This window comes from Rhipicephalus sanguineus, chromosome 4, assembly GCF_013339695.2.
Source record: "Rhipicephalus sanguineus isolate Rsan-2018 chromosome 4, BIME_Rsan_1.4, whole genome shotgun sequence".
In the NCBI taxonomy this organism is placed as follows: Eukaryota; Metazoa; Arthropoda; class Arachnida; order Ixodida; family Ixodidae; genus Rhipicephalus; species Rhipicephalus sanguineus.
In genome coordinates, this window is record NC_051179.1 from 75,480,590 (window position 1) to 75,485,328 (window position 4,739).

The 4,739-nt window shown below is 44.3% G+C and overlaps 1 long non-coding RNA gene across 1 annotated transcript; it reads left to right on the forward strand.

Annotated features, from left to right (window-relative positions):
• The first annotated feature begins 1,456 nt into the window (after positions 1–1,456).
• Positions 1,457–4,112, forward strand: LOC125758394 (uncharacterized). The gene is made up of 3 exons (XR_007416014.1): positions 1,457–1,595; positions 1,680–1,763; positions 3,992–4,112. It is a non-coding gene; the product is annotated as an uncharacterized LOC125758394 (long non-coding RNA).
• Positions 4,113–4,739: the final 627 nt, after the last annotated feature.

Below are 4,739 nucleotides of genomic sequence, written 5' to 3' on the forward strand. Positions count from 1 at the left end.
GGCTGTGCGCTCCCTCCTTTGCTCCTAGCGCTCCTGGCGATGGAAACAGTCGGCAGTCACGTGATAGCGTGTAGAATCACGTGGGGTGCTTTTAGCCTGGAAGCCAGGGGAAGCCGCGCCGGCCGCGCTGTGCTTCGTTCTCGCTTGGCTATGGTTGTGCCAGGCCCCGGAAAGTCTCAAGTTCTCGCGATCGCCACAGAGGGCGAAAAAATCGACCGCGGCGAGTTCCATCGATGTGCGCGCAGAGTGGAGCTACTAACTCCTCTTTTAGCGGTCGGCTATCTTAGTTTGCATTTTCCCTGCTCGGGGCGCTAAACCACCCAAATTTTACACTTTAAGAAATTGTTTTGCGCAAGCCAATGAATCATTCAAATATGCTATTTTGCTTTGGATAGCTAGAGAGTTACTTATGTTTAGACTTAATATGTATAGCTGCTTTTTAATTGAAGTGTCAACGTTTTAGGACTTCAGTGATGACTAACTGGACCAAAATCCAATTTGTATCCATCTTTTCCGTGGCCGTTGGCGTTCAAATTGTTCGGCGGCAACGTAAATGCGGAAGCACCTTTCGCTTCAGTTCGCAGACGCCCTTTTATCTTTACAGCAATAGTAGCTGACCCAGTTTACCGGCGAATTTAGGAATGCCGCAGCGATCGAGATCGAGGGGTACGTTTGACGCTTCATGGAGTCGATCTGTTGATTCCGCACCGTAAACAGGTAAGCCGGAGCGTCAGTTATGCTCTTGTTCAATGGTACGTCGTCGTTTCTTTGACATTTATTACATCAACTAATATATTGCTATAATGACGAATACATAAACCACATATTGTTCAGTGTCAGCTTGGCATTGCCGTGTAACTTGCACACGCGACACGTCTGGTTTGTGATTTCGGTGTACTGTACCTAAAGGGATTGCGCGTGATTTTTCAATAGGACCCCTAGGCAATTTGAAGTGGCTATGCGTGCAGCGTTTCTAATAATCGAGCACAAGTTTTTTAGAAGAGATTTTATATCCGCGAGGGGCGCGAACAGCGGTGATTATTGAACGTAATGGTAATCGCATTAGGTGAAAGAGAACGTTCTTTGGGGTTCTTCATGAATGATTAGATTGTGTTAAACGTTTAGATTATTATCAGCAGTCCTTAAAGTCAAGGGGGCTTAAGGTTAATGCGGTCTCTGGGGGTCTCATACCCTTCCACCGATATTGAGATCTAACACTTATCTCGCCAGAATGTAGGGGTGTGTGTGTGTTGGGACCGTCGAGATTGTTCAGAAACTCTCATCATTCCTTGGTTTCACGATTACTATAAAATCTAAATTTTGTAACGAATTTTGCCTGATGAGTATTTTGTACCTTCCACCCTGTAACGGCAATGGTTTCGCGAATAATATTTCTTATGTCACAAGTGTCGAAGCTTCGTTTCGCTGCTTCCATAGATGGTAATTTTCCTTGTTTACTTGATTGAAAGTGTGTATTTCATCTGATGTGTTTTTTTCTAAAGCGGATATAGAATTAATGTAATGATGTGTACTTTCAGAATACCAAGATTTCCCTGACTTCTCTCCAGAGCTCTCAGCATCAAGGCGTGAGACCAGTAAGTGGGAGCTTTCCAAAAATAAAGCACAATGCCATTGCTCCTGCTTAAATTTATATAGTGATATACAGCATTCTTTTCCAGTGCCCCTCAATATCTCTCCACCAATACAAGAGCCAGCATCCCAGGGGGCACAGGAGCCATTGCCAACAGCACCAACTACACAGAGTAGGTATTCTTCCTCTTATTAAAGCAAGATTAATGCAAGATTACATAGTAATTCCAGTAAGTGTGTCTTCATTCTACAAAACAAAAAGGAATTATTCCCACATGCATCCCCAATATATAAATATTGGCACTAGAACTGGTTAATGGTACAGCTCATTACATTAAATAGATGCTTTCATTAAATAAATGCCCTTTTGTTTTAACGTTTTACTATCTGCCACTGGGTGTGTGCCTACTTTTGGCCAGTCATATACGTGGCTGTGTGACAAAAAATACATTTTGCCTGTGTTTATTTTGTTCTCATAACATGCAAAAATACCAAATTAGCCTTTTACTCTAGCCTGACCTGGTATTTCAATTTGGGCACAGCTTGCAAATTTTGTAAGGGATGAACACAACATTCCAGGTAATAATACTAATGAGAACTAACAGACAATAATGCCAAGGAAAGTATAGGGGATGTTTTTAGTAATAAATGTAAGGTAATTGTGAAGAAAGAAAAGTGGACGAAAAGATAGCTTGCCGCGGGCAGGGACCGAACCTGCGACCTTCGAATAACGCGTCCGATGCTCTACCAACTGAGCTACCGCGGTGGCCATCCCCCCGTCCACTTTATAGGGTATATGTGTGCATTTTAAACGTGGGAGCGTCAGTCAGCGCCGCCAGTAGCCATGACGGCGAGTGTGGAACACTCTTTTTCTGCCTGTTTGGCGTCACGTAGCACGTGAACTTGTTACGAGCTGGCAGCTGACCAATAATCCCTCGCATACTACCTGAAGCATCAAGTCTGCCAGAACGAGACCCTCGCTATGAATGAAGGAAAGAAGCGTTAATTTCAAGGGCTCGTTTTCTTTGTTATACACAATATTAATGAGAACTAACAGACAATAATGCCAAGGAAAGTATAGGGGATGTTTTTAGTAATAAATGTAAGGTAATTGTGAAGGACGGGGGGATGGCCGCCACGGTAGCTCAGTTGGTAGAGCATCGGACGCGTTATTCGAAGGTCGCAGGTTCGGTCCCTGCCCGCGGCAAGCTATCTTTTCGTCCACTTTTCTTTCTTCACAATTACCTTACATTTATTACTAAAAACATCCCCTGTACTTTCCTTGGCATTATTGTCTGTTAGTTCTCATTAATATTGTGTATAACAAAGAAAACGAGCCCTTGAAATTAACGCTTCTTTCCTTCATTCATAGCGAGGGTCTCGTTCTGGCAGACTTGATGCTTTCAGGTAGTATGCGAGGGATTATTGGTCAGCTGCCAGCTCGTAACAAGTTCACGTGCTACGTGACGCCAAACAGGCAGAAAAAGAGTGTTCCACACTCGCCGTCATGGCTACTGGCGGCGCTGACTGACGCTCCCACGTTTAAAATGCACACATATACCCTATAAAGTGGACGGGGGGATGGCCGCCGTGGTAGCTCAGTTGGTAGAGCATCGGACGCGTTATTCGAAGGTCGCAGGTTCGGTCCCTGCCCGCGGCAAGCTATCTTTTCGTCCACTTTCTTTCTTCACAATTACCTTACATTTATTACTAAAAACATCCCCTATACTTTCCTTGGCATTATTGTCTGTTAGTTCTCATTAATATTGTGTATAACAAAGAAAACGAGCCCTTGAAATTAACGCTTCTTTCCTTCATTCATAGCGAGGGTCTCGTTCTGGCAGACTTGATGCTTTCAGGTAGTATGCGAGGGATTATTGGTCAGCTGCCAGCTCGTAACAAGTTCACGTGCTACGTGACGCCAAACAGGCAGAAAAAGAGTGTTCCACACTCGCCGTCATGGCTACTGGCGGCGCTGACTGACGCTCCCACGTTTAAAATGCGCACATATACCCTATAAAGTGGACGGGGGGATGGCCGCCGCGGTAGCTCAGTTGGTAGAGCATCGGACGCGTTATTCGAAGGTCGCAGGTTCGGTCCCTGCCCGCGGCAAGCTATCTTTTCGTCCACTTTTCTTTCTTCACAATTACCTTACATTTATTACTAAAAACATCCCCTATACTTTCCTTGGCATTATTGTCTGTTAGTTCTCATTAATATTGTGTATAACAAAGAAAACGAGCCCTTGAAATTAACGCTTCTTTCCTTCAGGTAATAATACGTTGCATTAAAATACAAATGTACGTGTTTCTAGTGTACCAAACTTAGCAAACCATTAACCAAAGTGTAAGTTTTAAAGCCTTAGACTTAACATTAGTGATGTGGCTTTTTGATTTTCCAGGAACCCCAAGAGCCAGGACCAGGACCCGGAAAGTGCTCACTCCATGTTATATGAAGAGGCTTCAGCACTACTGCGACGAGAACTCCCACCTCCATCAAATTGTTGCAAGACTTAAAAAGTCCAAGAAACCAACTGCATCTCATGCGCAGCTTCTTCTTGAGCAGGCAGGTACCTAAAGAAGGATTTTTTGGAAATTCTAAGAGTGCAAATGCATCTGCAACCACTGAAAAAACATGGGAGACGATGGCCGATGCAACTTAGACAGTTTGCCCGTCAGGTCTTTACTTTACAAGCCCTGAGGCAGATAAATATCTATCAAAGGTACTAAGTAGGGGTGTGCGAATAGTGAAATTTCATCTCGAATCGAGATAGTGCCGCATAGTGGCCGAAAATATCGAATAGTATCGAAGCAGTGCACGTCTGTCAGTAACGCAAGAGAAAGGACAAATCAAGAAGCTACGGCGTGGTGACAGGGTTGTTAGCGTGCTTGTTCGGGATTTTTTTTTTTTTTTCAAGGTTTTATGGGCGCGCAACCATGTTGATAGAAGCGCTGCCATTCCAGTTAGCCGTGCCACTCTTAACCTCTTGGGCAACAGAGGGTGGTGGTACGGTAGCTAGTTTTTTTTTTTTGTATAATTGTACAATATGGCTCACTGAACCAGGTCCACGTTATTGTGCTCCAATGTCCTGGCTCGGGCCGAAAATCTTCAGGCGCCTGATTTTCACAGCAGCGTTTGCGTTTGAGCCC